Source organism: Gymnoscopelus braueri (assembly GCF_963280865.1).
Source record: "Gymnoscopelus braueri genome assembly, chromosome: 19".
NCBI classification, from domain to species: domain Eukaryota; kingdom Metazoa; phylum Chordata; class Actinopteri; order Myctophiformes; family Myctophidae; genus Gymnoscopelus; species Gymnoscopelus braueri.
The window spans coordinates 8,284,132-8,307,718 of NC_137621.1; the positions used below are offsets into that span (position 1 = coordinate 8,284,132).

At 41.5% G+C, this 23,587-nt stretch overlaps 1 pseudogene across 1 annotated transcript in view; it reads right to left on the reverse strand.

Annotated features, from left to right (window-relative positions):
* Positions 1-23,587, reverse strand: part of LOC308074632 (striatin-3-like) — a 92,607-nt pseudogene that overhangs the window by 9,469 nt on the left and 59,551 nt on the right. The window contains exons 9-10 of the transcript in view: positions 2,599-2,748; positions 1,311-1,420 (exon numbers count right to left, since the gene is read on the reverse strand). The product of the transcript in view is annotated as a striatin-3-like (transcript). The remainder of the gene's footprint in view (positions 1-1,310; positions 1,421-2,598; positions 2,749-23,587) is intronic.

Genomic DNA, 23,587 nt, shown 5'->3' on the forward strand with positions numbered 1-23,587 from the left:
GAGCTAAAAAGAATTATTTTACACTTTGGCTATTCAAAAATAGCAGATCTACAAGCTCATAGCGTGGCACTGAGTGCCGCGCTATGAGCTTGTAGATCTGCTATTTTTGAGAAATCGTAAAAATGTGTGCAAATCTTTGAATATATTTTTTTTCAAGCGAACATTTGTAACTCAAATCTTTGCTTCTGGGGGGTCCCTGGAACAAGATGATGAGATGGGGGTCCTTGGCCAAATACATATACATTTTGGGGTCCTGACATGGAAAAGTTTGAGAACCACTGACATAGTAACATAGTAACCCAAATATATGAGCTATGAGCTTGTATATCTGCTTTTTTTTAATAGCCAAAGTGTAAAATAATGGTCATAGGCTGTTGTTAAAAATCTAAAATGACACAGATGCGTTCCCGGATTGAATGGGTTAATATGTCACTTGTAAACCGTACTGGTATACTGTCATTTTTATCAATAAAGGAAATCACGTACATACAGAAATGTTGTACATAATATTGTAGGTGTTTCTTACATTTTGAGCCCTGGGTCCAGTGTCTTGCTCAAGGACACTTTGACACAAACCCCTTTGAAGCCGGGGATTAAACAGGGAACCTACCGATTCCGTACCCCTGTGTGTGTGTGTGTGTGTGTGTGTGTGTGTGTGTGTGTGTGTGTGTGTGTGTGTGTGTGTGTGTGTGTGTGTGTGTGTGTGTGTGTGTGTGTGTGTGTGTGTGTGTGTGTGTGTGTGTGTCTCACCCCATTCCGTTCCGTCTCCAGAGCTGCGGGCCTCTCCAGCCCCCTCCCCCTCCCCCTCCAGAAAATCAAACTCCTTCATCACTTCCTCCTCCTCCTCCTCATCATCACCCTGCTCCGTAGCCAGACCCTCATTACACATCTACACACACACACACACACACACACACACACACACACACACACACACACACACACACACACACACACACACACACACACACACACACACACACACACACACACACAGTATTACACATTTCGTATCGTCTCTGTAGGATCAACCTCATGTCCCAAATGTTACATTTCAGATTCAAATGGAGAACAACGATATTATATACACATTATACCTAATGCTTTTTTTATACTTAAGGTCTTTACACACCGGCTGCAAAATGAATAAACAATACGAATAATTTCCCATCACATGACTATTCATAGTGTGTGTGTGTGTGTGTGTGTGTGTGTGTGTGTGTGTGTGTGTGTGTGTGTGTGTGTGTGTGTGTGTGTGTGTGTGTGTGTGTGTGTGTGTGTGTGTGTGTACCTTTGTTTTGTGTTTTTTTGGTCTGTGTTTATCTGTGATGTCATCGATAATGTCTCCCTCATCATCCTCGTCTCATCGCTGTCGTCGGCGTTCTCTAGGAAGTTAAACGTCTCCAACACGTCAGGACTCCTACACACACACACACACAGACACACACACACACACACACACACACACACACACACAGTGTATAAATACATATTCACAGATATTACAGTAATCACGGCCGGGATATCCTCCTATAATTAATCAAAGCTCTGTAGTGGTGTGAAAAAATCTGTTCTGCCGGTTTCTCCTCAGTGGCTGGAGCAATTGATCTGAATTTGCACACAGCCATTCACCATTACCATGCGCACAGAACAGCGAAGCCCGTTTTCACTTTCCCGGAAATGTCAGCTGTTTATTAACGTTTTTGTGTTCGCTGGCTCCCGGGTTGCCAAATCATGTGCGCATATCCCCCCACGGGTATGGTCTAGTAATGTATAAATGGTACATGATCCGTTATCAAACTGTTAAAAGCAGGGGTCATCAACAGGTCCTCAGAGATACTGCAGGGGAGACCGCCAAATCTTTGTGCGATAGGGACTATATTTTAATTTTTTTCACATTAACCACTCAGGGTTTCCACTCGAGACAATTTTGGAGCCAGCCACCATGGCCGACAGGATTATATTTTATCGGCCAAAGAATAAATGTATCGGCCATATTTATAGGTAACGTCACATGCGTGTTTGCAGATACATGCACCAACCAACTGATCATTACACCTCGTTACGTTAGCGATGAGCTTCTTTCCACTTTATCACAGATGCAATCTTCCTGTTTTTATAGTTAACTAAATAATATCTATCTACTCTATCATGCAGAGGTGTTGCGCCAAAAAAGAACTGAATAAAGTGGCCGCGAGTGAACTGCTTGTGCGACTCCGTCGCACAGTATGAACAAATTAATATATGTTTTGGGCTTTACATCTCATTTAGCTCTGGTCCATAGCGAGAAGGAGTTCTCCTTAACGCTATGGCGCTTTCGAGCCTTTGCACCACAGCAGTCTTTAGTAAAAATAATAAAAAGTTGAAAGCCTACTCTACTTAGTGGGAACACTTTGAGCCCCCCACCTCACATCTAAAATACACTTTTTGGACAGAAAAGAAAATATTTCACCGGATGGAAAAATCTGGTCAATAGAAAAATTCCATTGACCAGATCTGTAGGGGGCGCAGTGTGTGTGTGTGTGAGTGTGTGTGTGTGTGTGTGTGTGTGTGTGTGTGTGTGTGTGTGTGTGTGTGTGTGCGTGTGTGTGTGTGTACCTCTTCAGCTCCTGCTCTTTCCTCTTGGCGTCGTTTCCGTTGATGAGCAGGGCGCCGTTGTGCTGAGAGGACGACAAACCCAACAGAGAACGAACTCTCTGACAACGAACGTCTAGGATAGTGTCTGTGTAGCCTACCTCCTGAAGATACCTGCAGAGAGAGAGACATAGAGACAGACAGGGACAGAGTGAGAGAGAGAGACATTAACGTCTAGAATAGTGTCTGTGTAGCCTACCTCCTGAAGATACCTGCAGAGAGAGAGACATAGAGACAGACAGGGACAGAGTGAGAGAGAGAGACATTAACATTACATTACATTACATTACAGTCATTTAGCAGACGCTTTTATCCAAAGCGACTTACAATAAGTGTATTCAACATAGGTAGGGAACGAAAACTACTAATCACCAGAAGTCTTTAGTGCATTTTCTGCAAAAACAAGCAACCAAGAGTATACCTAGCGCTAAGGTAAAAGTGCAATATATCAGCTACCTATTTCCTTAAACAGATGAGACAAAATAGCTAAATCAAATGAGCATGAGCTAAAACAAATAAGTGTATCGACTAAACAAGATCCAATAAACAATCCAATAATCCAATAAACAATACAGCAATAGAGAACAAGCGTTCGTACAACTAGTTAACAACAAGTAGGTCAGGCAGAGAGGAAGGGTAGTGTTTCCTGAAGAGGTGGGTTTTCAGTCTGCGGCGAAATATGGGCAGTGACTCTGCTGTCCTAACATCAGTGGGAAGTTCATTCCACCACTGTGGGGCCAGAACAGAAAAGAGTCGTGACCGTGTGGATCGGCCAGAAGGACCCTTGAGTGACTAGGATAGTGTCTGTGTAGCCTATCTCCTGAAGATACCTGCAGAGAGAGAGACATAGAGACAGACAGGGACAGAGTGAGATAGAGAGACATTAACGTCTAGGATAGTGTCTATGTAGCCTATCTCCTGAAGATACCTGCAGAGAGAGAGAGACATAGAGACAGACAGGGACAGACTGAGAGAGAGACATTAACGTCTAGGATAGTGTCTGTGTAGCCTACCTCCTGAAGATACCAGCAGAGAGAGAGACATAGAGACTAGCCTGGGATCAATACCTTTTTCGGGTGTGTGATCCGGTCGGGAGCAGAAGCAACCCTATATGCCTCACCCCCAAATAACTCCGGCCACGATCAAGGGCATTGTCATTTTAGGACAAAATACTAAATAAATATAAATGTGAGTGTAATTTCCGGAGACTATGTAGACTAGTCTACCTTTGTAATCGATTCAGCATTTAAACAGGGGAACCAAAACAAAGCGGCTCCGCAAAACCGGAAGCAGCAAAAAGCGGAAGCCGGAAGCTATTTCTTTTCTTCTTCTTTTTTTAAGGCGTTGCCTAGACCGGATCACACAGGCCATTTAATAACGAATACCAGGCTTTCCTCCGAGGTGGAATGCGAGGTTACATAGAGACAGACAGGGACAGAGACACAGAGACACAGAGAGACAGAGACACAGAGAGACAGAGAGACAGAGAGAGAGAGACAGAGAGCACTTTAACCCTGGCGTGCCCGTTTTGGGCATGTCATTATAGGCAAAAATGTTCCAACATTTGAAAAGAAGACACCATCTTATGATGAAGTATAAAATAGAGCTTAAAGCTGCAATCTGTAAGATGTGTTCTGCTAGAGATTCAAACCCACATCCCCTGCATTAGTGCCAAAATGTCTACTGTTGAGCTGTAACTGAGAGACTCTTTGGACTGGAGTATGTCATGCAGTACCTCTTGTCAACCAGTAGGTGTCCTACCAGACCATAGGATCTAAACGTGTCAGTGGAAGAGTAGGGAGACCACACTGCACATGAACCAGTTATATTGTGTTAAACAATTTAGACCAGAAGCCCATTCTAATAACACTTTATAAATCATAAGAGTTTCTGAAAAACTTTACATAATTGTCAACTTTCACTAAAAAATATATATATTTCTCAGCCTCTGCAGCCCTAATGTTCATTAAAACATTATTACAAAATCAATTAAAAAAGAAAGAAAGAGACATTTATGGAATTCACAATAATTTGGTTTTATTTCCTTTGATTATAATTTAGATTATCAATGTATTTTTAATGAACATAAGGGCAAATGAACAGTAATTTTCAGTGATAGCCAAAGGTTTAAGCTCTCAAATGTTTCTTTTAGTTTGTTTGTATATATCTGCTACAAAGGATGATAAATAAATATATATAGTAACAAATGACCCAGACGTGTTCCCAGCATGAGTGGTATAACAACGTACAGTATAGTAATGTTTCATGAGTGTTATAACAACGTACAGTATAGTAATGTTTCATGAGTGGTATAACAACGTACAGTATAGTAATGTTTCATGAGTGTTATAACAACGTACAGTATAGTAATGTTTCATGAGTGGTATAACAACGTACAGTATAGTAATGTTTCATGAGTGGTATAACAACGTACAGTATAGTCATGTTTCAAACACACACAAGGTTTTGGACTCCAGCTTTAACCCATTCAATCCGGGAACACATCTGTGTCATTTTTACATTTCTTTGGCTATTCAAGAATAGCAGATATACAAGCTCCTAGCGCGGCACTCTATGAGCTTGTAGATCTGCTATTTTTGAAAAATCTTGAAAATGTAGGTATATTTTTTAAGCGAATATTTGTAACTTAAATGTTTGTTTTGTTCCAGGGGGTCCCTGGAACAAAACATTTTGAGATGGGGGTCCCTGGCCAAATACATATCTAAAAATGTTTTCTAAATCCTACCAGTATGTTGCTATATCAGTGGTGCTCCACAGCTCATCTAGAAGCTCACAACACGACAGATTGTGAAACCTTTCCATAATGTTTGAACATTTGTATAATGTTCGCCTATTGACATGGCCAAAAAATCGGGAGCTACATAGTTGCCGATATCAATATCGTCCTAAAATGTAATATACTGATATATTGCTCATTGTTGTACTTCGCACAGCAGATATGGGAGTTTATTGTCATTGGTCATGTTTTCAAAATCTCCGTGTGTGGTTGTAATCTGTGGGAAGTATGTGTCTCTGATGTCTTGGTAAATGGACAGACGGTTAGGAAGTGTAGCTCGGTTTCCACTTTATTTTGTGTGCATAGTCTGTCTTCTCTCGGGATACAGGTCTGCCTTTGACCACACACACACACACACACCACACACACACACACACACACACACACACACACACACACACACACACACACACACACACACACACACACACACACACACACACACACACACACACACACACAGAGAGGAAAATACAGAGAGACTCCTCATCCTTCTCTTCCTCTGGAGCTGACTGTTGCTTCTCCTTAGAGGTGGTCGGGGCTGATGTGGAGGACGTCTCAACGTGTTCCTGTCAGTGACAAATATTAACCACTTAAACACTATATACTTAAAGAACTAATATGCAGTGCACTAGTGTTTAGAGTATAGCCAATCATTCCCCCCCCCCTTTTCTCCCCAATTTTAGTTGTGCCAATTAACCCATTTAGACCCGAGGCCACTTCTACAAATTCCTTCTAAATCAGTAGTTCAAGATTTTTCACAAATATTCAAAAATAGCTGATGTACAAGTTCGCAGCGCGGCACAAAGTGACACGCTGTGAACTTGCATATCTGCTATTTTTGAATAGCAAAAATGACAGATGCTTTCCCTGTTTATTAATTCCTCCCACTGCTTACCAATGTTGTTGTATTTGATTTTATTTTATTTTGGTAAAATAAATACAAGTAATCACAATTTAACTTAAACCCAGGATATACACATAAAAGCGTAATGAAACACTTATTTCCAATGTGTTCCTGCGACGTAAAATAAAAAATAAATAGTCCAATCAAATGTACCATACTGGCTCACCTGCTGGCTCACTGGATCTACTAGCTCACTGCTAGAACATCGGCCATTATTGGCAAATGTTCCCCCCAGAATAGCTTGAGGTTCAAGTGGTTAAATGAATGCACCTGGGTGTATGAACCCTGTCTGCAGAAGTATCTGCACTGACTGCAGCCAACTCCCCATACGTTGACCTTCGTTACAAGGAACCTTTTGCGTCGGTTGCGCCAAGGTCAGCCTGTCACGTCCCAAGTTGACGAAGACATAGAGTATGATAACTGTGTCCCCCCTATCGGTATGCAAATAAAACGGTGCAGAGTTGACAGATGTGGGTGTGAGAGTGAGAGTGCTCGCCTGGGTGTTGAGTTGGTGACTCGCTCAGACACACCTGGCGGAGATAAAGTCCACTTCTGACGGAGTGCCTGCCTTGTAACTTGTTTTTTATTTTTGTTAAAATAAGTGTTAAATAGCTCTGTATTCTAATAGTAATCATTGCTATGGAGTGTTCAGTAACAGGGGTCTCCCCGTCTCTGCTCGTTAGTAAACAGAAAATGCATTTTGAGGTTGGGATACCAATTGTATACATCAGTAGAGAATAATAGGATAAACAAGTGAAATTGGAGATGAAACAAAAAATAAAACTTTAAAAAGTCTCTCCTGAGAAAGTATTTTCTGTTTACTAAAGTGCTGGAGAGACGAGGAGACCGCTGTTACTGAACAAACACAAGCATAAAAGGAGAGACTCACATCTTCCTGTTCTTTCGTTTGGGCGGCACTGCATGCCTCCTTCAACCGGTCATTCACCTTCATCAGCCTCAGTGATTCTCTGTCCATCGTACGGAACAACTCCCTGCAGTCGAGGCAGCCATGGCAGTTGGTGGCTGGTGGTGAGACCGGTTCTGGCTCGACGGCCTGGATGTCCTCTGGCTCCTTGTCCAAGTCCAGCCTGCTGACCTATAGGGTTTGTCAGGATCACGTCATTTTAGTTGACGATTCATTGTTGTACAAATAATTGCGATTTTTACGATTGTATTGTGTTTTTGGCATTTTTGTGACATAGACCAGTAGTTTTTTTTTAAACTGAACCCTCATTACTCAGAGAGTATTCAGATGGAATCAAATGGACTCTTAGAGGTGGTCCATTTGGTTTCATCTGTACACCCTCAGAGTTCACAGACCTGCAAGGGTCCCACTTGGTTCCTAACTATCAATCACTAAGCTGGGGACCCCCTGGAACAGTTTTCTTAAAAACGTTCAAAATGTTGCTATATATCGTTGGTGTCGGGCAGAAACCTCTTATCTCCATATTTTTACTTTTTGTGTTTTTCGTAAATTAATGCCAGACCTGATCATACTACAGCGTCACACAAAAGCATCAAAAGTAGCAGATAAACAAGCTTGAAACGCGGCACGAAGCGCCACGTTTTGAGCTTGTCGATCTGCTACTTTTGAATTTGAATCCTGAAAATGAACAGTTAGCTGTTTACAGTTAACAGTTAGTTAGTAACATAGCTGCCATATTTGATACGGAACAAAATCAAGCGACGCAGGTTGATATGAGCCAGGTGCTCTGAGCCTTTGATTAGACAGCGGTCAGTTATTGAGCTCAGCTGTCATTATTCAGAAATAACACACAGCTGAATTCAGTGATTGACCAATCAGAATCAAGCATTCAACCAAGCCGTGTAATAAACCTTTGTATTCTACAAGTTCTCAAATCTAATTCTACAAGTTCTCACATCAACTGTATTTTCTCTGGCATTTTGCAACCCATTTACCTTAGATTTAAATGAGCTCAAAGCCGACTGATCTTCCCGGGTCTTCTCCCACACATCGCTGCCTTCACTGTCACATTCAGAACAGTGTGAAGAGAGGAGGTGGACATCACTAGCTCCACAGGGGTGCATTTCTCCTTTCCGACATGTCGCCTTTCCGACGTTGACGAACCCTATACCTAACCCTAACCCTAACCATAACCGCACGCGGAAGCCACTAGTCGGAGTGGTGAGATGTCGGAATGGAAGGAGCACCCCGCTCCACAGTCCTCTAGATCGGCGTGTGTTTTCATGTGTTCAGTTGAGGTGCTGGCTAGAGGCCCCGTCTCTCTCTTGTCATCATCATCTTTCTTCTGTATTAGTAATGCCTGTGTTGACAGTGACACACCAGTCTCCTCTGTCCTTTGAAGTAGCTCCTTCTGTTCCTCTTTAACCAGCGGAGGCTGAGGTTCCTCCTTGACCTGGACCAGACCAGGGCTCCTCTCCTGCAGCTCAGGAGAATCCTCTTGGCACACAGTAACGACCAGGATATCTAGAGGAGAGAGAAGAGTACTTTCTGATTGGATCAGATTTACTACTCATACACAAATGTTTTTAAAGTATCCCTGTTTCCAGATAAGAATGATTTGTCAAGTAACTAGACTTCATGGTTCTGTACATTACGAGTTAAACGAGGATTACATTGTACTCAGCGTTTGTGAAGCGTCGTCTTGGAGCTGCCATGTGAAGATCTCATTTCTGTATGTGTATAGTACAGGCAGCACACTAGTAAAGTTACAGTGAACTACAGAAGAATTCATGTTTTATTTTTGAGGATTTAACATATTCACCATACACTTGGCCTAAGCCATTCATTTATTACATTTAATGTAATGTTATTATGTTGAATAAGTGGTTGTACAAATATCACGTTTAAGCACTTTTAAAAAAAATGATTTTATATTATGTATCTGATTGCCTGTATTTACTAATGAAAAAGTAGCCTTGTGCAACAAGACAATTGAGTTGCATCATATCATCAAATTGAATCGTTATCGTTGGTGAATCGTAATAAAATCAAATCATGAGGCCAGTGAAGATTCACAGCTCTAGCAGGAGCATGACGCAAGACTGCATAAAGTGATAAAAGATGACAGATAGAAGTGTATTAACAAAAGATGATAGACAACAAACAGAAAGAGAAAAAATAAAGAAAGAGAAGCAGCATCAACTTACTGCAATCTGGGTGGACTTCCAGTACCTCCTGTTTAACAGAAACGTCCGTGGCTGGGTCTGGAGAGTTCACCTTCAACTGCAGTCTGTACTCCACACACTGGTCTGGATTGAAGGAATTGAATAAGGACTTTTAGTAAGACTAAGAGTCTAAAAGCTCCACTAGCTGCTACACTGAACCGGCTCAAAGTGGTTTGAATCGATCAACAATGCCATCCTTAGAACCTCGCATTAATAAGCTCTGTGCATCATTGTAGTCCCGTGGTCAAAGGTAGCATATTCATTTTCAGTTCCATGCACATAAGGTCTCATTTCTGTTTCCAGTTTACATATCTGCTGCTGTATCAATAAAGCAAAGCTATGGGAAACCAAACCAGAACCGGAGAAGGGTATGCCACCTTTGGGGAACGCAGGACTAGAGTTATGGACAGTGTCAGGGCTAAACATTTAAATACAATAAAACAAGAGTTAAAGTTAAGATGATTATTAGACAGGATTACAACATTACACATTCAAAAACATTCACACATACCCCCCCCCCCACCCAAAGATCTGAAATACAACTTGAACTTGTTCAATTATTTGTAAACAGGACAAGTTCAGAAATGTTTGACTGTTGTTGTCGACCCTTTATTGAGCATGCATTAACTGTACTGTAGTCCCAGGTGTCCTGAACGTGGCATACCCGTTTTCAGAATTTAACACAGTAAAACTGTACCAGAATGCCACTGCATCAAATTAACTTTAGTCTCATGCTTTACAGTGAAGATGGTAAAACTATCCCTAACATACTTATTCTGCATGTCAGTGAGTGTAGCTGCAAGCGACTCAGAGCGTATCCTCTAGTCCTATCTGGATGTATTCAACGACGATAAACCCAAAAAAGGTTGCACCTCTATGGAAAGCTTGGGTAAATAAATCCTCTTTGTCTTTGCAAGCTTTGGTTTCACAAATAATCCTCAATTATTTAGCAACTTTCTCTCAATAAACTCCCTAAAGTGATGATTTCTTGGGTGGGTTGCACTCACACGGATTAACCCATTAAGAACTGAGGACCCGATTCTACAAATGTCTTCTAAATCCCAACAGTTTTCTGGAAAAAAAAACCCATGTTGCTATATCAGTGGTTCTCAAACTGTTTCATGTCAAGGACCCCCCAAATTATAAGTATTTGGCCGCCGACCCCCCCATCTTAAAAGATTTTGTTTCAGGGACCCCCAGAAGCAAAGATTTGAGTAAAAAAAACGTTGCTTTCAAATATATTATATTCAAAGATTTGCACACATTTTCACAATTTCACGATAGATCTACAAGCTATGAGCTTGTATGTCTGCTATGTTTTAAGAGCCAAAGTATAAAATAATGGTTTAAGTGGTTAAAATATACACCTCAAATCTAAAATGGCACAAATGCTTTCCCAGTCTCAATGGATTACGCTTTAACCTGGATATTAAATCAATCTGATGATAGTGTTGACACTGTTGTGTCAGAAATATCATCGTATTATGTGATGCAATGGCACTGTGATTGTGTTGTTGCCTTATTAGCACAGGGTGTGATACTGTAAAACTTTGACACAGAGACTTTGCAATAGTGCAGGCAGGTGGACAGAATGGGCTGTCTGTCTACACCAGGGGTCCCCAAACTGGGGGTCTGGACCACCAGGGGGGTCCCCAAATAAATTTGGGGGGGGGGTCCCAAGATGATTAGCTTAATGTGCCACATTGATTTCTCACGCAACAGTAAGCAAACCAACATACAACATAGTGTATGCAGGGTGTCTGCACATTTCTGAATTTACAATTTAATGTCTTTTAAGACCTGTCTTAGTTTGACCCAGGCAGATGTGACTGCTTAAATCAGTCATCACACTGTTTAAAGTTAGATACTGTTTAAATCATTTGGATACAATAGAGAGCTACTTTTAACAGAGGGGTCTGAGCCAGGTTTTGTTCACAGGAGAATCAAATAAATAAATAAAAAGTAACAGTGATTATAGGCGCAAGACAGTAACATTGTAGCCCTCGAATGTCTGTGATCTTACATACATTTCATGTATTTGAAATACATAAAATGTATGTCAGATCACAGACATTCTAGGGCAAGTAACATTGTTGCTATTTATTTACACTGGCCAATTAATCCAATCAAAATCAATCAGTGCCAGAGGGTCCCAATCATCATAACCACCATACAATCCATATTATATACGTTGGATATTTTTGAGAAATGTTGAATAATTTAGATAAAAAAAATAAAAAATAAAAATCTTCTCTTGTGGGGGTCCCTGGAGCACCCACATTTTTAAACATACGTTATAATCATGCTAGTCCTGATATGACGAAACTTCAACCTGGTTTTTGCACTTTGCCCATTTACGTCCGTACATATAAACGTTCAGATTTCAAATATAAAGTGCTGACCCCATGGCCACAGATGTTGCAATTCACTTCGGGTGGGTATACGTACCCGTATTTTCCGTATTGTTCAATAAAAAGCATTTTAATCCGATTGGGAGCCATTTTCTCATAGATGTATAATGTATCAGAGTGCAATACACCTCCCCAACCAATAGGGTCGCATAGTTGAAAGCGTGGAGAAAATTCGGAGAAAATGGCCACCAGTCAGATTAAAATGCTTTTTATTGAACAATACGGAAGATATGGGTATTTCTGAAGGCCCGTCCATAATTGCAACATCCATGACCATGAGGTAAGCACTTTATATTTGAAATCTGAACGTTTATGTAGATGTACGCACTGTAAAAGGAGAAAGTGCAAATATCAGGTTAGTTCAGCCATGACGCTCGTGACGGACGAGCGTCGTGTGATCCATGGCTGTTATCATGCATAATAAAACTACATAGACAGACTACATACCTATTCGGTGTCATTTGACCACTGGCTCCAACATTGCGGCTTTCTGCATCTCTCTAACCGTTGTCCAGACCCTTTGTTTCCTTTAAAACCCAAATAACAGCAGTAGCTTCATTGAACACTATTTTGGGTTTGTTATCATAGTATAAAGTTATGGTAAAGTTAACTCTCTCATGACAACAATAAACAGGCGTTAGGCTTCCGGTAGCAACTTTCAAAATAAAATACACAAAGATGAACGGTAATTGTTTTTAACCCATTAAGACCTGAGGCCGATTCTACAAATGTCTTCTAAATCAGTAGTTCTCACACTTTCAAGATTTTTCAAAAAAAATCAATAGCAGCAGATGTACAAGCTCGCAGCGCGACACGAAGTGGCGCGCTGTGAGCTTGTAGATCTGCTATTTTTTAATAGCCAACTTAAAAATAAAACATGACAGATGCTTTTCCCTGCAGTTCTAATGGGTATAATGCATACAACTCCAACAATATGCAATGCGTTGAGTTTGTTCATCAGCTATTTCAGAATAGTAGAAATAGCAATAGACCTTAATTGGTTAATGTATGTTTTGTAACAGTTTACACCTACAAAGCCTTATAGACCTAAACTATAATTGATGTTGATCCCTTGGTAATGCAGGTGACAGCTCAGTCAATGTTATCGTTGCCTTTCAGGACTGTAATAGACAAGTTAAACTAGCCTATATTTAAGAAGTTGTAAAAATAACTAGTAAATATACTAGTTTGCCTATAACCTGACTCTTCTGAATGAAATAAATGGCAGTATTACCCATTATATTCTAACCAAAACCAGTGGTGTAAAGTAACTAAGTACATTTACTCAAGTACTGTACTTAAGTACAATTTTGAGGTACTTTTACTTTACTGGAGTATTTTCAATTTTCAATACTTTTACTCCACTACATCTCAGAGGCAAATATTGTACTTTCACCCCACTGCAATTATTTGAAAACTTTAGTTACTTAGATTTAGATTATTATCATTTAAAAAAAAACATACAGTACATTAAACCACTTCAGCCCTATATACTTTGGCCCTATATACTTTGGCTATTTGAAAATAGCCGACCTACAAGCTCACAACGCGTCGCAAAGCGATCCCCATTAGATCAGCTATATAAGCAACTTGACATACAAAACTGTCACATGACAGAGTACTGTGTTGAAACAATTTGTCATCAGAGCATGCTGTGCAATTTACAAAAAACATATCCTCAAAGCTGCGTGTAGGAGTTAACATTTCTATACAAACTGCATGATTATAGTTAAATGTGTCTTGTCAACAGAGGTGCATAATGACAGGTATAATAACACCAAGACAGTTTGCCCAAGATTGCTTTTATTGCTACTCGTCATCAGTGTCAAACTCGGCTTGTGCAACCATCTGCATTATATTTAGTTTAAGCTGCGCCTTCTTTCTCGGAGCCAAGCGTTTGCAGGCAGGGACCAAGCTTAAAAAGAAATATTCATCTTCATCCAACGGCTTGTGGGCAGCTTCAAGCAGTCCCTTATGGTGGCCATTCATCTCCTGTCGTTGTTGTTCTGTTCTGCGTTTAGGTCATTTGGTAGAGGGTTGGACGGGGATCTCGTCACTGGGTGGGCCCACAGCCTGGGATGCAGAGGGTGGGACACTGGCAGGTCGGCCGTTGCATACGGCATTGATGTCTCGGACAGCAGTGTCCGTGTGTTTCCTGTAAATGTGTAACTTCATGTTTTTTGTAAGCATCTCTACATTGCAGTATTGACAAATGCTACTGTGTGTCCGTGATTTTGCCCGTTGCACTATGGGGGGAGGGTTGTCCAGGGCCAGGCCAGGGCTGCAGTCCTCCTGTCCGCTGCGGTCGTCCTCCTGTCCGCTGCAGTCGTCCTCTTGTCCGCTGCAGTCGTCCTCCTGTCTGCTGCAGTTGTCGGATGCGACCTCCTGTCTCTCGTCTACCTGAGACAAAAACAGTCAAAAAGGTTTAACCTCTAACAAGGGTTTTCAATGCACACTTTAACAGGCAACGCGAAAAATGTACTTTTCAAAATTAAGCTACTAAAAAGGGGGAAAAAAATTCTACTTTCAATAATAATTCCTTTTAACTAATCATGAATATTGAATATCTAATATATGTACATTTACACAATTGATTTTTATGTAATGTCAAGGTGCAATCTTTTTTTTATATGTATAGTACATTGGTTCGACCCTTAACCCTCGTTAATGCAACTTTTGTGTCAGCACAGTGTGTTTTAGATGTACTGGAGGAGCTGAGCTTGAACATCTAACATTAAAGAAAATGCAACATCTTGTCAAAATGGATTGGACACAGCCAAATGATCAACACAATAAGTGAATAGTGTGGGAAAAAAACACCCAGCTGTGCCAGAGGGGTTAATATGCATCTGGGAAACAGACAGTGTCCGGCACGTTTCCAAGTGCCTCTGTGCATCCTCCCTTCTGATTACTGTTTTACTGCAGAAAGCGCAGTGGAAATGGCCACATGTTCCAGTCCTGCAGGCCTGATGGCATTTTGTTATGTAGAAATCTATAAAGAGACAAAAAGGATGATGTCCAACATTGTGTGATTTCCCTATGAAAACAGACTAGACAAGGTCTAGGGATTTAAGTGCTTATTGTGTCACAACAAGACCTAACCTGGAGTGTGTATATAGAGGTGAAAACAAAGGAAAGAAACAAAAGGAGATGGACTGGCCTCTCAAAAACGGAGACATTGTTTGGAGCCCATATTCAGTTACTATTTTTTAGACCAGCAGCTAAAAATGAGTCAGTGAATGTCAGACATAAGTCTTTTAAAGTGAAAGGCCCCTTTTAAGTTTAGTTTAGCTTAGATAGCTTCACTATACATCATTCTAATTGGCAGGTGAGCCAGTAGGGTACAACGGCAGTGTGCCCTACACAGAAATGTGTGAGGAGGAATTAATTGGCGTATTTACAAAATTGGTATGAGGGGGAGGGACCCCATGCCTCCCTGCTTGGCACTCAGTTACCATGTGCTCATGTTTGAAATAATACCACATCAGTATCAAGGGTTGGATTGGGCGCCTCACGCTACATAAACAGGAGAGAGACTCCTGCCCTATGGGCCACAGATAAGAAGATAGACAGAGGGAGGAGGGAGAGTGCTAGGAGAGGGTGAGGCCTGCTGTCTCTTCCTCTTCCCGGAGGTGGTTGCAAGAGAGGGCATCATCACACGTTCCTGTCCAAGTGACACATATTAAATATATACACAAAAAGACTGACAGACAGACAGAGGAAAATACAGAGAGACTCACCTCATCCTTCTCTTCCTCTGGAGCTGACTGTTGCTTCCCCTTAGAGGTGGTCGGGGCTGATGTGGAGGACGTCTCAAAGTGTTCCTGTCAGTGACAAATATTAACCACTTAAACACTCTTTACTTAGTAAACTAATATACAGTAGTGTTTTTTTTTCTTCTGTTCTTTTCATCGTTTGCCCCCTTTTGCTCCCCCATTTTAGTTGTGCCAATTAATTCCTCCCACTGCTTGCTAGCCTGGGACCAGACCAATCTGCAAGTGCAAAAAGAATTTGCACTCTGCGATTTGGGTCTGGCACCGCTCCATAGAGAATCCATTTCCTGCTCCAGAAGACGTGTGTGACCAATCAGGGCCCAGTATTCGAATATGGGAGACTGTAATTGGTAGTTGGTTGTAGGTCTAACCAATTGCGTCGAGGGCCATTGTTTTGATCCCGCCCCTTGGGAAAAAAAAACGTCCTTATGGAAGCACCAGACTCATATCCACACAGTGATATAGTCTGGCTACGCCAGGCTAACTGCTTGGCACTGTTGTATTTGATCTGATTTTGGTCAAATAAATACAAGTAATCACAATATAACTTAAACCCAGGATATATACATAAAAGCATAAATAAAACACTTATTTCCAATCTGGTCCTGCAACATAAAATCTAAATAAAATGTCCAATGAAATGTACCATACTGGCTCACCTGCTGGCTCACCGGATCTACTATTTCATAGCTAGTAGATTGGCTATTATTGGCGAATGTTCCCCCAGAATAGCTTGAGGTTCAAGTGGTTAAATGAATGCACCTGGGTGTATGAACCCTGTCTGCAGAAGTATCTGCACTGCAGCCAACTCCATACGTTGACCTTCGTTACAAGGAACCTTTTGCGTCTGTTGCGCCAAGGACAGCCTGACATAATGATAACTGTGTCTCCATATCGGTATGCAGATAAAACGGTGCCGAGTTGACAGATGTGGGTGTGAGAGTGAGAGTGCTCGCTTGGGTGGTGAGTTGGTGACTCGCTCAGGCACACCTGGCAGAGATAAAGAAAACTTCTGACGGAGTGCCTGCCTTGTAACTTGTTTTTGATTTCTGTTAAAATAAGTGGTAAATAGCTCTATATTCTAATAGTAATCATTGCTACTGTATGGAGTGTTCAGCAACAGGGGTCTCCCCGTCTCTGCAGCTCGTTAGTAAACAGAAAATGCTTTTTCAGGTTGGGATACCAATTCAACCAATTCATCAGTATAGAGAACTCACGTAATTTAAACAAACTGCTTTTGCTTTAACAGTCATTCAGATAAGATTGTAAATCTGGCTGCATTGAAAATAGCAGATATACAAGCTCACACGCTTGTAGTGAGCTTGTAGAGCTTGTAGATCTGCTATTGTGAGCTTGTCGATCTGCTATTTTCAAAATATACAGCGCTTCTGCGAGGGCACTCTCTGGAGCGGCGCTACTGTTATATTTTCATGGCCACCGCGAGATCAGACATTTAACCCATGGTCCAACACACACCAGCCTTCATCCATTAATGTTCTCTCCAGGCTCTCTCTCATTAATGCGGAGCTGCCCCAACCATTTCTCCATTGCCTCATTCTTGTCAATGTTTTTAAACACCAGTATCTTTTGAATTCTTACCCATACACATCTTCAAATGAGTCCAGTGACTCTGATTAGTCCTGGGTTGAGCATGTGTGAACCTTTGACTCTACAAAAATGTGTAATTTGTAAAGGTATTAAAGAATCTATAAGTTCAATTACATTTTTCATTTTCGTCGATTAACAAATCTTTGTTTTGGTTGATGGCCTTCCTGCCCTGGCATTTGGCTCAAAAAACATACAACACCAAAAGCCAAGTGACCTTGCCCTTAAAATGACAAAGTTCCAGGCCTGCTTGGGACTCAGCGATGCATGCGCTGAGTTTGAAGTCAATCGGTCAGACGGTTCTCGAGATAAGCGAAGGACGCGCGCACGCACGCACGAGCGCACACGCACACGCGCACACACACACACACACACACACACACACACACACACACACACACACACACACACACACACACACACACACACACACACACACACACACACACACACACACACACACACACACACACACACACACACACACACACACACACACACACACACACACACACACACACACACACACACACACACACACACACACACACACACACACACACACACACAGGCCTACTCGGGAACGATGCAAGTTGAGAATGCATTCCCCACCCGGTTATTCAATACCCATTGTACCTGATGTACGACAGAAGGCTTGTCCAAATATGGAGTCAAACGTCGTAGATACAGTACATCATAAATGACTGACGTCATAGAATGACAACATGAAGTCTGAGATCCACATGAGATCCACATGCTGTCATTAGACCCCATCTGTCTGTACAGAAATGAGACCTGTGTGTTGTCACATCTTCACTTCAGCTTGAAGGGTCAATGTCAGTGCTTAAACTTGGCCATGTATGTTGGCTGCAGACCCCCATTTGTAAATACTCAGATACACGTTCCACCTCCCCCCATATTTAGGCAAGACAGATGTCAGCAACACGACAATCTGGGAACCCATCTGCACAGAAAAAAAATGATAATTTTCCTTTGATTTTGTCTCTGGGGGCACCACCCACGATCCCGTGTAGAGACCGGATGTCGGCCCGTTCACTCTCCTTCAGCCCTCCTCTTCCGGTGGTGCGTCTGTGTTTTCATTCCTACTAACAACAAACTCTACACGTTGTAACGGTAGTTGTTGACAGATTGAGCTGCGGAGCTCTGAATCTGTCTTGAGAGATTATCAACAGGACAACAGAAATGTACAGAGATGACATGCCATTATCAGGCCCGGTCTAGTTTACATACTGTATGTCGTCTCTGTCGGGTGGAAACCTCATATGTCCAAAACTGTTACTTTTCAGGATGCAAATTGAAAAATAGCCAAAAGTAGCAGATCTACAAACTCACATTTGTTTTGTGGATCTGCTTCTTTTGATGCCTTTGTGTGACGCTGTAGTATGATTATGTAGGGCATTAATTTACAAAAAAACACAAAAAGTTAGAACATGGAGATAAGAGGTTTCTGCCCAACAGTGACGATATGTCATAAATGACTTGTGTTTGTTGAGGACATGATTCCTATATCTACTACTTTTCATCATAGTGAGCTACAATAGATGTAAGTTTAGAGTTGTTGTCCTATGCTGCAGCAACATGAAAATGTATACATTAATATTGAAGTCAAAATGTATTAAAGTAATGCAAGAGTAGGCTAACTAGAAGTACTGAATGTTACTTTTATAATGCTTCTCCACACTGCTGTCCAGGGTGTGGAACAGCCTACCAGAGACCAAGTGAGGACCCCCTCACTTCTGTCTCCAGTTGCAACAACAAGGGGGAACCAATATTTTATTGTTTTATTCATTTAGTTGTTATAATATTTATTAATTTCTAATCACAGGTCTATTATATGGGCCTTCTCTATGTTGGTATGACTGTCTGTCTGTCTGTCTGTCTGTCTGTCTGTCTGTCTGTAGCCTCGATCTCCAGGCTTTTATTGTTTAGTTTTTAGAGTGCAGTGGGCGTCGCTCTTAATGACGGACAGACAGGGGCTGACGGACAGATCGGTGAACCAATGGGATCAGGCGCATTCTCTCTGTGCTGATTTTAAACCCGCCCCTCTATACACAAAAGCAGGAAGGCTAGTGCAGCCTAGTCTGTCTGTGGCTGAAAGTCTAATAATTAGCGAGGCTAATGGGGTTTTGTGTTGTATTTCAATGTGACTCTGCCTCTTGACAGCACATGCGTTAACATTGAATCACCCATAGAATGGCTGATAAAAGCCTGGTAGAGCTACTGGACCATAGATATGGGATGATAACGGATAACATGGGTAAATTCTCTTTCTACTAGCCTCGGAAACCCAGGCTTTTTTTGTTGTTACTGCACTGCCACCAAAAAAATATGCATCTCTGGCTCCCTTCAAATCAGGCCTAAAAATCCATCTCTCAGGAGGCCAAAGGAGGAGCTAAACTCACTTCCCCCATAGAAAGGTGTTGGCATTCATTCCTACAGTTGTTTTCTTCCCTCTTTTCTACTCTGTACATAGTGTTTCATATTTGTTGATGATATTGTATGTTGGTGTTATTTGTATGCTATCTTGATTAATTGAATACATAGGACCACAATGGACTTTTTTGTGTTATCCTTTTTAGCTCAAATGTCTGACTTTACCTCGTGCTGTTTACGTTTATGTCTAATAAAGTATTCAATTCAGGGGCAGCATAGTAGAATGCATTTTGTCCCATGTTTGAGCCCAATTTTGGGGGAACAAGGTCAGATGAACTCCTTCTGGCCATATTTGGTGGCGCAGAGATTTGGTGTAGACAGAAAATACAACATACCCAGTGTCAGAGTATCTGATGTAAATGCCTGTCTGTGTCCATTTTTTTAATGCCCATATGTGGAGATCCCTGATGTCATAAATATATGACGCCTATATATGGGCATATTGGTTGGATCTGACCAACTTTACACCGAGGACCGCTCTCCCTTGGGACCAGGGCAGGAATTTCACGGAGAACCTACTGTATGTTGGTATGACAGTCTGTCTGTCTGTCTGTCTGTCTGTCTGTCTATTATATGAACCTACGTATGTTGGTATGACTCTGTCTGTCTGTCTGTCTGTCTGTCTGTTATATGGACCTCTGTATGTTGGTATGACTCTGTCTGTCTGGTTGTCTGTCTGTCTATTATATGGACCTACGTATGTTGGTATGACTCTGTCTGTCTGTCTGTCTCTCTGTCTATTATATGGACCTACTGTATGTTGGTATGACATGTGGAGGACAGATGCACCTGTTGCCTCTTTTATTATGCTTAAGCATCATTGAGTTAAATTAAAGTTCCACTATGTTTTAGTTTTGTTTGTTGTAAATAACATGTTAGGAGTATGTTAATACAATACAAAACTGTTGGTTGTATTTGGTCTCCCTCTCAACTCAAACTTTATAAAGCAAATTTACACCGACCAAAGGTCAGAATAAAGAATTCTGACTGACAATGTCAAAGAAAAACAGAATAAGAGAAAATGACAAAAAAAAAGGATAACCAATAATAAATTACAAGCAGAAATAAAAAGGTCTAAAAACAGCATTACAGAGTTATAAAATGTACACAATCAAACAGTGTCAAAGACTGTAGTGAAAAAAATTAGTCTTCAATAAAGCTTGAAGCTGCTCTTCTATTGAGAAATGTCGATTGTGTGGTCTGGTGGGACACCTACTGGTTGACAAGTGGTACTGACTGAAGGTCATAATAATAATAATAATAATAATAATGTGTACCCTGTTAGATGAGGGAAAAGAAAACGCAAGAGCTGAAACCTTTCCCTTCTGAACATTTCCCCCGCACAGCACAGGGAACCCGTTTTTGAATCTAGGGTATTACGTATTATATCTCTGCTGTCGGGCAGAAACCAACTATGTCCAAAATATTAACTTTTCAGGAAATGAAAAAGAAAAGAACATGTTTTTAAAACAACACAATACCGTCTCATCAAAGTTGGTATTCTGACTGTGTCATTATATTATCACCACTTTTCCCAGATCCATCTCAAGTGGAGTTAGGAGGTTTTTGAACATTAATGTGGAGATAGTCATGTTCATCATTGATTAGAATGAATGAATGACCTGAGTTGGAGTTAGGTGGTTTGGCCGACAGTTTGAGGATCCAATGGAGTTAGGAGGTTTAGTCAGAAGCGCTTTGTAATACTTTTCATTGGTTCAATATTTGTAAAACCCACAGACAGACGGAAATACGGAGGTTTGTGTCCGACAGCGACTAAATGATATAGATTTAAGCACCTAAAGTGTCTTGTGTTTGATCAATTGGTTCATGTGTGTGGTTATTTTGAAAGGCAATAGTTCCCAAAGATTTACATTTTAAGTTATTTCCCATAGCTCTGAGAGAGTACAAATGGTACACTGTAAGGGTCCACTTTGTTCCATTTGCACACTCTCAGAGTTACAGACCTGCAAGGGTCCATTTGGATCATCCACCCCAAGGAACCCTGAGGGGTCTCTAAACCCCACTTTGAGAACCACTGGTCTAGGGGCAGTGGTTCTCTGGGGACCCCCACGGGTCCTTGAAGGGGTTCCACAGCATTGTCCAACATTCATTTGGGGGTGCTTTACGTGAGAAGGTGTGAGAACCACTGGCCTATAGGGCACCATGACCATACAAGCTGCAAATACACAGACAGTAGATGCAAAGGTTGTGTTTTTTAACAGTTAAGAAAGAAAGAAAGAAAGAAAGAAAGAAAGAAAGAAAGAGGCCCAAATTGTTTTCAATATGGCTGATGTGCAAAGAGTCTATTCCAAATGAACATTTTGAAATGATGGCTGTTACTGTATGTCAAAACCTCTAGCTTGAACTTAAAAGGAAATTGCAAACTCACTCATAGAATAATTGAAATGACAAAGAGCCACACACACACACACGCACTGTTTCCTGTTACAACTCACTGCCTTGACAACGGCAGTCACTGAACATGTTTCATTGCCACCCGGTCATTGGGTCCCAAAATGTCTCAAAATGACAGCAATGGTGCAACAGCTTGAATCACATTAGTATACAAACAGCAGACAACACAAGCAGCAGCAGCAAAGAAAGAAAGAAAGAAAGAAAGAAAAAAAGGTTCCTACCTTGAGCCGTCTTCTACTTGACTTCTTCAGTTGTGTAAGTGATGGCCAGGGTCAAACTTTGGATAGAGAGATAGAGCCCTGCAATCTCTAATTCATCCTCAGATGAGCCCTCCAGCGGCGTCTCCAGTCATCTCCATCCTCCATACATCTAGCTAGCTCTCCAGTGCTTTCCTCCCCTGCTTGGAGCTTCCAGGTGTCAATGGCAGTGACCGACCAGCCTCGTTCTCCTGGCTGCCATGTCACTCAGCCTTGGTCATAATTTTGGGGGTCCTTGACATGACAAAGTTTGAGCACCACTGACATGGCAACATACGGTTAGGATACGGCCTCCTTTGGAACGATGCAAGTTGGGAACAATGAAAATAGGGAATGCATGCCCCACCCTGTTATGCAATACCCGTTATACCCGTTGTCATAGCACCCGTTTTAACAGTCCGTCTCCCTTTTGTGCCCTTATATGGAGATCTCTGTATCTGCCTGTCTGCCTGTATCCCTTTTATGGCCATATAAAGAGATCCCTGATGTTATCTATTATGGGCATATATGGGTATATGGGGGGGACCAGCAGTTGTGGAAAGTCCTTGTGCAGTGAGTGGTAAAAACGCCTGTGGAGAATGTTTGAAGAGTGCAAACTGACTGAGAAATGGACTGACTAACTAATCAAATGGCAGGTGTGGGGAATTGAGCAGGTGTGGGGAATTGGGCAGGTGTGGGGAATTTGGCAAATGATGCTTGGGCTGAGGTTGACATGGCAATCAATTGGCTCATTTGGGCCACAGCCAGAGCCTTTTCTGGTGGTTCTGGACAACCGCCTATCCGACTGAGTCGGGAACTGCACTCACTCGGGTCATCTGTGACGTGTGTGCCGAATTTGAAGTCGTGCGGTCAAGTGGTTCTCGAGATATGGGTTTTACAGACCTACATACATACATACAGAGATTCGGTGCATTTATTGTAAGATATATTCAAAGATGGACAAATTTAAATTAAAAAAAAATAGCAGATCTACAAGCATATAGCGTGGCACTCGGTGCCGCGCTATGAGCTTGTATAGCTGCTATTTTTTAATAGCCAAAGTATAAAATAATGGTTTAAGTGGTTACACAGATGTGTTCCCAGTCTTAATGGGTTAATGTCCTGACCTCACTGCTCCATGCAGCTTACATCACTGTTTTCTCCTCTGCCTCTTTGCTGTGTCAGTCACAACGCGGGGAGTGTAG